This window comes from Coenobita brevimanus, chromosome 80, assembly GCF_032717465.1.
Source record: "Coenobita brevimanus isolate Jiangsu-jjx chromosome 80, ASM3271746v2, whole genome shotgun sequence".
NCBI lineage: Eukaryota > Metazoa > Arthropoda > Malacostraca > Decapoda > Coenobitidae > Coenobita > Coenobita brevimanus.
This window is the reverse complement of record NC_137033.1, coordinates 2,245,128-2,258,369: the sequence shown is the minus strand read 5'-3', so window position 1 is coordinate 2,258,369 and position 13,242 is coordinate 2,245,128. Positions and strand designations below refer to the sequence as shown.

At 42.7% G+C, this 13,242-nt stretch overlaps 1 pseudogene; it reads left to right on the top strand.

Annotated features, from left to right (window-relative positions):
* Window positions 1–13,242, top strand: part of LOC145409208 (cell adhesion molecule Dscam2-like) — a 62,280-nt pseudogene that overhangs the window by 48,178 nt on the left and 860 nt on the right.

The window sequence follows — 13,242 nt, the reverse complement described above, 5'->3', positions numbered from 1 at the left end:
TTACAAGGGTAAAGAACTATTGTACATGTTCCGAAGCTCCAGTCGTATGAATCCGATCTTGTGAATGAAGCTTCGTTCATCATGGATTTAGAATAGCTTATGATCGTGCATATATAATTATTAACTACCACTCTCAGTTTTAAACGCATACTTGTCTGACAACAACTGGATCTGCTCCTGGACTCAGAAGTGCCTCTTCCTCAGGCTTCATCACGGCGGAGTGGGTGCAGGAGGTGCCCCCTAGTGTGGCCAGGAGTGTGGACGCCTGGCTGGATGCACACATCGTGGCGGGGGTGGTCAGTGCCCTGCTCCTCGCTACGGCATTCATCATCTGTGTCTGTGTCGCCGTCAGGAGAAGAAAATACGGCGGTTACAGGTACGTTGGCGCCTTGGTTTTGGGGCATACTGTAGATAGTGTATGTGTTGGCTTTTGGGTATACTGTAGATATGAGTGTATGTGTTGGTGCTTGAGTATACTGTATATAAGTATAGGTCTTGGTTTTTGGGTATACTGTAGATATGGTTGTAGGTCTAGGCTTTTGGGTATACTGTACATATGAGTATAGGTCTAGGCTTTTGGGTATACTGTAGTATGGGTGTAGGTCTTGGATTTTGGGTATACTGTAGATATATATCTTTGACAGTAATGTATTGTAAGTGAGACAGGAGGCTCCGTATCGCCTCTTCCATAGCGATTTATTCCACTTATTTTGCATCATACGCCTTGACATTCCTTTTGTGGGATGCTTATTCTTTATTATAGACATAGCTTGAGGTATGACCTGCAGAATAAACAGCGATGGAAGAGATGTTAAGACATCCCCAAGGTCACCCAGGGGACGGGTCACAATTTCTTCAGTCGATAATGAGCATGAGTAAAATAATAATAATAATTAATATAAAATAACAATTATGATTAGTAATAATAACAAAAATAATAATAATCATAATAATAATAATAATAATAATAATAATAATAATAATTGTGGTAGGTGGGGCATTCACTATTGACTCACTCGATGTAGTGCTGCTCTCGGGTGTCTGCCCTTTCCTCTCCTCCATCCTTCTTTCCTTCCATCCTCTTCTGTCTTTCTTTCCTTCATTCTTTCCTCGTCCTTCTGCCTACGGGTGACTTTACACTCTCTCTTCTGTCTTTCTTTCCTTCATTCTTTCCTCTTCCTTCTGCCTGTGGATGACTCTGCACTGAGTGACAAGCCAAATGGTTTCCTGTACACCAGGAAACCATTTACTACGCTGGGTGGTAACCATATAACCAAATTTTTTGCGCCTGGTGGTTTAGTGGGTAATTATGCCGAACCAATCGGATTGACCCAGTGAATGTTTATATCCAAGGGATGGTTGGGGCTTATTGCTCAAGTAATGCCACTCAGGGATGAGTGAGGCTGGTCACTCTCATCTTAAATGTCAGGACCAACTTGCCTAGCCCCGGGCTCCTACGCTTCTTATGGGGCAATGTAGGATTAGATGATGGATGGATGAATAATAATAATAATCAGAAGAAGAAGAAAAAGAAGAAGAAGAAGCAGGAGGAGGAGGAGGAGGAGAGGAAGAAGAAGAAGGAGAGGGAGATGACGAAATAAGTCATTGACTATTCTCCAGCCCCACAGTACTGAAGCATCTTTGTACAAGTGACTTAACGGATGGTCACCAGAAGATAGCAAAAAAAGCACACACACACACACACACACACACACACACACACACATGTAAAAGACCAACACACACATACACACACACACACACACACACACACATGTAAAAGACCAACACACACACACACACACACACACACACACAGGTAAAAGATCAAGACACACACACAGGTAAAAGATCAAGACACACACACACATATGTAAAAGATCAACACACACACACACACACACACACACACACAGGTAAAAGATCAAGACACACACACATATGTAAAAAATCAACACACACACACACACACACACACACAGGTAAAAGATCAAGACACACACACATATGTAAAAAATCAACACACACACACATATGTAAAAGATCAACACACACACACACACACACACACACACACACACACACACACACACACACACACATATGTAAAAGATCAAAACACACACACAAACACACACACACACACACACACACACACACACACACACACACATATGTAAAAGATCAAAACACACACACACACACACACACACACACACACACACACACACCGTCTAACAGAACGGCTCCGTAATATAACAGAGAACATAGAGCCAGAGGGACATTAGGGGCCAAGCATCACCTTCAGTTCCATGGCAGTGTTGTGTCCTTCCTTCTTCATCACCTTCTGCCGCCTTCTTCACGGCGTATCCTCCTCCTGCCGCCTTCTTCACGGCATATCCTCCTCCTCACAGGCTCATATTATCATCGGGCAAGGAAGCTCCTTAGCATCTCTTCCTTAGCGATTTATTTTTTTGGTATATGACTGGCTAATATCCTTTTGTACGACATGTACGCAGAGTATGGCGATATTGAAAGTGTTTATGTAACATAGGAGTACAGTAAGGTGCAAAAAACGAAATAAAATAGCTTAGAAAAAGGTGTTAGGAAGCTTCCTCATATTATTATCAGGCGAGGAAGCTCCCTAGTACCTCCTCCTTAGCGATTTATTTTTGGATATGACTGGTTAATCCAGTACCCTTTTGTGCGATATTTATGCAGAGTATGGCGACATGGAAAGGGTTTGTGTAACACAAGAATACAGTAAGGTGCAATAAGGAAACTAAATCGCGTAGGAAAAGGTGCTAGCGAGCTTCCTCAACCGACGAGAATACGTGCAGAGTCTTGCATTGTGTTCTTCATAATGGTAACTTAAAAATATTTCACGTGGCACTTCCCATCGCAACTGCCGGAAGAAAGTGCTGGCGATCTTCCTCCCGTGATGGCTGATTATTTTGTAGCAACTTTCTTTTCTTGCCTCACTCCTACTGTATATTTTTCCTGCTTTCCATTGCAACATTAATCCTTCTCTCCTGTTTTTCATTGCTACATAATTCCTTCCCTTTTCTAGCAGTCTAGGTGTACCTTGTTTGCCGTAAAGTCACGGTGTTAGGGCTGTCAAAATCAAAATATAAACGCTTTGACATTATTTTACAATTATATAGATTAATTATAGACAGATTTAATTAGATTTTTCACCTTAACTTCGCCTAGATATTCGTCCTTTTGCAGCTAACTTCCCGTAGCTCAATGGCAGAGCTGAGACCTTCTGCTGTGTAGCCTTTCCATAAATTCTTCGTGACTAGCGCTGTTTCTTGTATTAGTCTCCAGTTACAACTCAACATTCAAGATGAAAATTAGCAAATTTAGATCAAGTTAAACCACGAAGAATGTGGGAAAAAAATAGGAAAAAATGTGAAATGGAGTCAGGATTCCTGGGGCTTGAACGAAGAGTGAGTCAGTGTGTGGCCCATTTTACTGTTCATGCTGTTGTCTTAATTCTCACTCTATAGTATTTTCTTCTTGCTTTCTGAACCTTGCTTCATCCAGTGATGATGATGATGATGATGATGATGAGGAGGAGGAGGAGGAGGAGGACGAGGACGAGGAGGATAAATATGATGATGATGATGATGATGATGATGATGATGATGATGATAATGAAGATTATGATGATGATGATGAAGATTATGATGATGTCGATGCTGCTGCTGCTGCTGATGATGATGATGATAAAAATGATAGCGATTATGATGATGAAGAGGAGGAAGATACAGATGATGATGATAATGATGATGATGATGATGATAAAAAAGATAAGGATTATGATGAGGATGGCGATGATGATGATAAAAATGATAGCGATTATGATGAAGAGGAGGAGAAGGAGGAGCAGGAGGAGGAGGAGGAAGCTATAGATGATGATGATGATGATGATAATGATGAAACAGCATAACTATCCGTATCGCTGACCAGCAGACAGGGCGAGAGTGTGGACCAGAAGGGCGGCAGCGGCGAGGAGGACAACGCCAACAACTGCCAACTCACGCGAGGAGGTCACGTGTATTCCCCAGCCCCGACCAAGAAGCCAAGGGGGTCTCTCGCCTCTCTCAAGATGCAGGATGAGGCGTCGGATCCTTATGAGATATGCCCCTATGCCACCTTCAGGTAACAGTTAAGCAGTCGACTTTAGCCCACCATTATAGTACTCAAGCAATTACAGAGTGCGGTGGCTCAATCGGTAGAGAGGTGGCCTGCAGTCCTAACGGACCCAGATTCAAATCCCGGCTGGGGCAGGGAGCAGTTTCAGGATTTGAATTTCATTAAATCAGGCTTTACTGATCTACCAGAAGACCAGCCGACATGTCGTAAAAATACCCCCGCTAATACCAATACACCAGTCCTGTATGAGACAGCCCTAGCATGTATTCAATATGGACGGTGGGTGTTAGTGCCGAAGTGGTGACATGTAGAGGTGTATGGTATGTAGGAGGACTGCTGGGCCTTGATAGCAGGCTGTGAAGCCTATGCCCACAGTCGGACACATAAAAAAAAAAAAAAAAAAAAAAGAGTAAGGAACGGATCTTGAATTTGGCTGCCTGTTATCTTGTTTTTGTTTTTTCTTGGAGAGAATAATTTGCAGGCTCCTGGCATTTGGTTCCTTCTTCCTTGCTTTAAAGAAATTATATATGACAGAAATTAAATATTATTACACGAAACAGTTTCCTTGAAGTAAATGTAGCACAGAATGAGGCCTCAGATCCCTGTATGTCCCTATGCCTCCTACTATACTCCTTTTACTCTAACTTGGCCTAAAATCTCCATCTCTCCATCTTGAATGTTGAGGTGTAAAATTAGTGTTACAATAGAATATCATGCTAGTCACAAAAAAGTGCTACGGAATGGAGGTAGAGTTGCAGTATTGTCTTATTGTGCTTTGAGTTGTATGCAATAAGCTACAAAAGAAAGATAATCTGGGCCATGTTGGAGCGAGAAGAGTATAGCAACAATCAAGCAATGGACTTTAAGCCATGACTGTATTACATACGGATTTACGTATTACGTACACAATATAGAGGACGATAGACTGGAGTAAATATAAGTGAAAGACAGGATAATACTTTAGAGCCTTAAGATCTACCAATCTATCTATTGCCAGATGCCTTAATCCCATAAGGGGTGGCCACAAACATATCGCCTCCATGTCGCCCTGTTCCCCGCCATTTCACTACCCTGCTTCGAGCTCACACCCTCTTCTCTCATATACCTTTCCATCCATCCCTCCATCTCATCTTTGGCCTCCCCCTCCCTCTCTCCCCCTCCATCTCACTCACATACACTCTCCTCGTCAGTCTCCCACTCTACATCCTCTCCACATGGCCAAACCACCTCAGTGTGTTCCTCCTAACGCTTCCTATCACATCCACAGATATTCCCTTAAATACCAATCAGTCGACTTTATCCCATAGTTATTCTACATAGATACTTGTAGAGAATAGGCTGGTCCATATTTTACACATCCCTATTCTCTTGTGTTGCGGGTATTAATCAACGTTACCAGCGTCTACCAGGCATTATTTTTCTGCTTTCCACCAGTTTTATACTTTTTATTGTCTGCTCTTCACCTAAACTCTACATGGTTGATTAGCAATTTCAGAATACAAAAACACATGTCTTTCCCACACCAGCAGAATGAGCCGTCCCCTCAAAGACAAGATAGAAGTGTGCAATATACGACCTTCCTTATAAAATCAGTAAATAACTAACAGCAGTGTAAGTGACGCAAATGCACGCTTTCTCCCTCAATTCATACGTTTACAAGCAGACTTCAGGCTCAGACCACTGCGTTTGTATTTGACTGGATGGATCTCTTTACAGCAAACAGGGCAAGAGACATACTATATATTTAGCTGATTGACAAATTAATAAGGAAAGTTTCAGAATTCAAAAATGCTACCTGAAACTTTAAGCCTGTCTATGAATACGGAGCCTTTGGTGACTGTACAGAAATATATATAATTATTAATACTGTAAATATATCTAATTATATACACTGTAAATGTAACTAAGAATAGAGGCTTTTTATGATGTTACTGACACGCACTTAATCATAGTCTGCCCTAAATTTAAAGTAACCTTGGCAAGGTAGGTGGGTCCTTCCATGAAGGCCTTCACCTTTACCTCTCTGTCATCTTCGTTTCCTCTCTCTCTCTCTCTCTCTCTCTCTCTCTCTCTCTCTCTCTCTCTCTCTCTCTCTCTCTCTCTCTCTCTCTCTCTCTCTCTCTCTCTCTCTCTCTCTCTCTCTCCACGTATTGGGATCTCGTAGTGTGGGTAATTCGGAAGACACCTTAGAGTAAGGATTGTCCCAGTACGTAATGACCCCTCGTGACTGTCTTGGTGCTTCCCTTCACCCCCCCCCCCCCAGTGACCGCCACCAGCCCCAGCAGTCCCCAGCCTACGGTCAGGTCCCCAGGCAGCTGCCCCAGTCCCACTGCAAGGAGGCAGGTGAAGCAGGGGTGAGGCAGCGGTCGCAATCCCACTACAAGGAACCAGGTGAGGCAGGGGTAGAAAGGAGTCACACTACAAGGAGACAGGTGAGGCAGGGGGGAAGCAGGAGTAAGGCAGATGTAGGCAGGAGTCGCACAAGCATAGATGGAGATAGGAGAGGGTGAGGCAGGAATGAGACAAGAATGAGGCAGGGGTGAGACAAGGGTGAGGCAGATATAGGTAAAAGGCATACTAGAAGAGGTAGGGGTGAGGCAAAATGCAAGGAGGAGTCACACTACAAGGACAAAGGTGAGGGTGAAGCAGGGGTAAGGCAAATGTGGGTAAAAGGCACACTATAAGTGGCAGGGGTGAGGCAGGGGTGAGGCAGGGGTGAGGCAGGAGCGAGGCAGATACCCAACAGTCAGCTGGTGATGCATAAACACTTAGACAATACTTCCTTCACCTTAACCTGGCCTAATATTACCATCCCTCTACCTTGAATGCTGAGCTGATGCAAGAGATTAACACTGGGTCGTGGTGCTAATCACGAAGAAGTGCATTGAAAAGGATGTAGAGCCATAGCATTGTCATATTCTGCCACTGAGCTGCAACAATAGGTTTACTCTAGGATTTGGCTCTAGTCACGAAAAAGTGCTAAGAAAGAAGAAGTGCTAAGAAAAGGATGTAGAGCCTGACGGAGCCTCACTACTGTCTTACCTTGCCACTGAAAATATGGCTCTAGTCACGAAGATGTGCTATGAAAAGGATGTAGAGCCTGACAAAGACTTACTGCTGTCTTACCCTGTTTCTGAGAAACGTGAAAGATGCTATAAGATAACGAATATCTGGGCCAATTTAATGTGAAGAGACTAATTTGTACGTCATAGCTGAGACACACTATAGGCTCTGTCTTGCTATACCAAATATTGCATATACTGTATCTGTGTCTGGTTAAAACAAACACACTATAGGCTCTGTCTTGCTATGCCAGAAATTGTGTATTATTTTGCCAGGTTGAAGCTAGCACACTAAAGCTTCCGTGTCTTGTTGTGACAGAGATCGCTTACATCAGCCGAGGCAGTCGTGGTGGGGAGTACGGGAGTCGACCCAAATCGATGCCCAGTGGTACCCAGAATGCCCCCGCCGCCGCCCAGGACCAGGAGAGGGCGTGGCCGGAAGATGCCAGGAAGGACACCAGGGGCCGCCACCACCGCCCCAAGAGCCGATCCAGAGGTACAATCGCCTGCGAAACTCCTGAAACCGCTTCTGCAACTCTCCCCGTGGACTAGACGATCAGCCTCATGAGTCCGTAGAAGCCAGCATGATGACTCAGTTTGGCCACAGAAAATTGTCACCAGTCCAAGTCTGTCTATCATTTCCATCTATCAATAGCCAGACGCCTCAATCCCCTAAGGGGTAGCCATAAGCAAATCGCCTCCATGTCGCCCTGTCCTCTCCCTTTTGGTTGCCTTCCTGTCTAACACCCACTACCACATCTTCAAACCATACATAACATCACTCTCATCACCACTGAGTTCACCAATGCCACTCCTACGACTCACATATATTTTGAGACTAAACTCGCCCCTGTCAGAGACTTCCTGATATGAAGGGCACACGGTTCTATGCAGCAGTCTGTCCCAGTCCACAACACCCCTGTTATTACATGACAGCCACACAACACAACATGACACACAAAACAGTCACCACACAAACAATTCCAGACCCTCATGGGAAACATTACATCTCCAGACCTTTCTAGTTCCTACACTGGCACTGAAGAAACAACTACATATACAGTTCACACACAGGGCAGTGCAACACCTTGATCAGATCACTATACTTCACGCCCCCCTCCCAACATCCACCCATCAGAGGCATCCTAAATAGAGCTGATCGAGTTCACCTGGGTAGGCTTAGATCAGGACATCACCCGGCCCTCCTCAATTACCAGCTTAAATTTAGGCTGGGTGCAGTCACACATGACACGTGCCTGTTTGTATATATGCCCGCACAACATAACACACATTATGGAGTACTGCACAACACACCAACACGACTCAGACACAGCATCAACATGGGCACCATCCCACAGGGCCAGCTGCTTACCTGCGGTCAGCTAAGCCAGGTGGACCGGGATTAAGCAACAGCAACAACAAAATCATACTGCAACGTGTTTCGTTATATGAATAATTTTTAAAAGAGGAAACGGACAATGTGACAGCCCTATAGAACAAACAAAGGGATAGATTCAATCAATCTGTAATTTATATATATATATATATATATATATATATATATATATATATATATATATATATATATATATATATATATACATACAGAGAGAGAGAGAGAGAGTATAGTATTACAATCAAATCCCTGTCGTACTTATGATTTGCATCTGTAGGATGGACAAGAGCAATGGGGGTATTTTGTACTTTCCTTTCCATGTCCGCTTCTGCTAAAACAGTTGTACCGTAATCTATGTTAATTTTCCTGACGTTTGTAACATTTGTTTCTGCAGGAAAAACAAGAGACATAGGGGGATTCTGTGCTCGTTGTTCCTCATACGAAAGGAAATCCCGGTCATGGCGGAGGACTGGCCATAAATCTGTTTGTGATACTGGAACCAAGTTTTCTTTGTTGCAGTGGACACTCCTGGAGGTGGGCAAGACTCCAACACAGAGAGTAACGATGCCAGCTCCCCTGTGCAGCAGCCCCACCACTACCATCAGCACCAACATCAGCAGCAAACAGCAGTGGTAGCAGCAGCAGCAGCAGCAACAGCGGCAGCAACAGCGGCAGCAGCAGGAGGGCGTGTGGCGCCTCACCCGCTGCCGCCTGTCCGCCATGCCAGGTAGTCTCAGGTAGTGGAGGCTGAGCTATGTAGGTGGAGCCTGGCTGCCGCAGCCCACCACTTCCCACCACACACACCTTCTTATTAACCCCCTCCCCTTGCCCACGCACTCATCCACTCCCTCAGTCCTCACTCCAGGATTGCCTTTCCTCCTCTACTTATCTTTTTTTCCACCTTTGGAGTTGCGTCCACACAAGAGGAGTGACAGTGTGTGAATAAGCAGGGACCAGACAAGGCTAAGCTATTTTTTTTTTTGTCCTGTCATCTTCCGTTGCATTGTAATAAATATTCGTCATTATGCTCCAGTGACTGATGCATCCACAAAGAGGGTGTGGTTGAAATTCCACTCCCATCCAAAGTGAGAATAATTACCTGTCACCTCTTATAATTTGCCCTCAGGTGGGCTTGTGTTCCCGTCCACACCCACTCACTGTCAGTGTGACCTTTTTATGAGGTTACAGTGATGCAAAACCTCCTGCACGTACCTGCCCACACCTACCACCACTCACTTTGTGTTCATGGCCTTAAAGCAACCCTTAAGGAGTTCAGACGCCTTCACTGGGTTCCATCCCCAAGAGGTAATTGTGGGGTCCTTCATTCATGTAACATTAACAGAGGAAGTAGACTGGAGTTCATGTGCTTCAAAAGGGATAATATGGGACTGGGTGTTAGTTTATACGTTAATGTGAAGCTTCACAGAATGTGGTGAAAGTTATTTGGCGTATCAGCGAGAGCCAGGATTGTGTGGGCTTGAATGATGATGAACGAATGGGAAGCGTGACCCATTGGGCTGGGCAAACTTGGGCTGTCTGGACGTTGCTACTCCTCACCCTGCCCTTGGGTGGGAAAAGGAGGTCCGGATGATGATGATGATGATAATATTAGCAACGTGGCCCTCCTTCCCACGCTGATTTATTTATTAGCTTTACAAGATAAATCTTTATTTCTACAGTGACATTATTATGTTTTATCATATCTGACCTCAGTGAAATCAGTACTAACAAACACCTTTTACCCTGCAGTACATGTCTTTTCACCCTCAACACCTCTCTTTAATAATGGTAAATAATGTTAGGATGTGAAAACGTACAAGATTTTCCCTGATTATAAAAATTGAATCTAGAGCTTGATGGAAGGGAGGTGATTACGAATATCTTCAGCACTCACCACAGAATATAAAGGCGTTGAGTTAAGACATATTCCGCTTTAACATACTTGGGGTTTCATTTATCTCGGGACTTATCTTGAAAGATCATGTTACCTCTCATGTAAAATTTCCCCTTCCAAAGAGATTAGGCGTGCTAAGCCGACTCCGTGTCTTCTTTATCCCGCACAGATGTTCACTTGATATAGGGGTTTTATCCCCCCCCCCCTTCACCCCGTGTAGAATATAACTCTTCTCAGCAAGGTTGAGTCAAAGGCTTTTCGTCTCAGTAACTCTCCTCCTTAAGCAACGTTGGGTCTGGTTAGTACTTGGATGGGTGACCGCCTGGGAACGCCAGATGCTGTTGGCATCCCTACGTCAAGTGGGGTTGGTGGAGGATTAGTGCCCCTCCCTGTAAAACAATTAACTCTAAGCCCTTGGCCACCCCGTCTGGGATACATGGCGTCTGGCAATGAATGAATGAATGAATGAACTCTCCTCCTCTCTCTGGCTCCCTTCAACCTGTCTTTTCGCCGCACTGTTGCATCATTAACTCTTTTCTATCGCTACTTCAATGGTCACTGCTCCTCTGAACTGTCTGCTTGCATCCCTCCACCACCACGACAGGCGTAGCACCCGTCTAGCAACAAACTCTCATGCCTTTTTCTGTCCAACTCTCTAATGCAAGAGTTAACCCCTTACCTTCCAGTCCTTCATTATGCAACAGGTCAACTCTGGAACCTGTCTTCTCCTCTGTCTGTATTTCCTACTGCCTTTTGACCTCCAGTCTTTTAAACGTAGTGTGTCCAGGCATCTCAAAGTGAGCGGGATCTTGAATTTGGTTCCTCTGTTATCTTGTTTTTGTTTTTTCTTGGAGGGAACAATCTCGTGGTTCCTGGCCTTTGGTTCCTTCTTTTTTTTTTGCCTCAGAAAAAGCCTGAACAATAGTATATACACCTGTTTAACAGCTATTTAGCTTTCTCCTCACGGTCTACACAGCTATCTGAGGTAAGACACAGCAGCTTTACCCTCCACACAGCTACATTATCCAGCTAAAACACTACATAAGGCTCTGTGTCACTCGAGGGGTGCTTCTTCCGCCTGGCATTGTCCATAACACATAGCGTCCCTGTAGCATTACCATTCATCCTTGACCCTTTTCAGACCGGTGACTTATTTTCAGTTAATTCCCGGTGCTTATAGGCAATTATAGTTAATTTTAGAAAGGCTACTCGTGCTGAAGGGGTCATTGAAGGCTTTAACCAACTCCTGTATGAAAAGAGTCCCCAGCGATGAGAGTTTGTAGGTCAAAGTAATGAAAATAATAAAGATAATAACAATAATAAGAATGAAAATAATAATAATAATGATAATAATAATAATAATAATAAATATATATGATATAATGAAAACTAAACATGATAATAATAATAATAATAATAATAATAATAATAATGACGAAAAATAATAATGAAATAATGAAAATATTAAATAATAACGAAGATAATAGTAATAATAATAATAATAATAACAATAATAATAATAAGAATAATAGTAATTATAATAATAATAATAACAATAATAGTAATAAGAATAATAGTAATAATAATAATAATAATAATGATAATAATAATGATAATAATGATAATAATAGATAATAATGATGATAATGATAATATTAATAATAATAATAATAATAATAATAATAAAAATTATAATGATGAAAGAATGAAGATAATAAAAGTAATAAAAATAATAATGATAATAATAATAATAATAATAATAATAATAATAATAATAATAATAACAACAACAATAATAATGCTAAATAATACACAGCAACACTATAATCACATTGCATATACCGGTAGTCCTTGGTTCGTATTCTCGCCGACTGAGGACGTTCCCCAACACCTTCTTCCTTGTAACCCAACACTGGCAGGTGGTTAGTGGCGTGGTAACACTGGCAGGTGGTTAGTGGCGTGGTAACACTGGCAGGTGGTTAGTGACGTGGTAACACTGGCAGGTGGTTAGTGGCGTGGTAACACTGGCAGGTGGTTGAAAAAGTGGTAACACTGGCAGGTGGTTAGTGGCGTGGTAACACTGGCAGGTGGTTAGTGGCGTGGTAACACTGGCAGGTGGTTAGTGGCGTGGTAACACTGGCAGGTGGTTAGTGGCGTGGTAACACTGGCAGGTGGTTAGTGACGTGGTAACACTGGCAGGTGGTTAGTGGCGTGGTAACACTGGCAGGTGGTTATAAATAGTATAAGAAAAGAGGAGGGTAAAAAAGAGCTTGAAAAGAGGAGAATAAACAAGAGTATAAAAAAGAGGAGGATAAAAAGAGTATAAAAGAGAGGAGGATAAATAAAGCATAAGAAAAGAGGAGAAAAAAGAGAATAAAAAGAGGAAACAAGGAGTATATACAAGGAGGATAAATTGGCATATAAAAAGAGGATATCAAAGAATATAAGAAAAGAGGAGGATATAAAAGAGTATGAAAAGAGTAAGATAAAAAGAGTATCTATAAAGAAGAGGATAAAACAGAACATAACAAGAAGAGGAAAAAGAGTATTAAAAAGGACTAAAAAGAGTATAGGAAAAGAGGGGGACTTAAAAGAATATGAAAAGAGAGGATGATATAAAAGAGTACAAAAAGAGAAGAGGATTTAAAAAGAGGACGATAAATCATTGTATAAAAAAGGAGGATAAAAAATTGCATAAAAAGAGAATAAAAAGGAGCATAAGAAAAGAG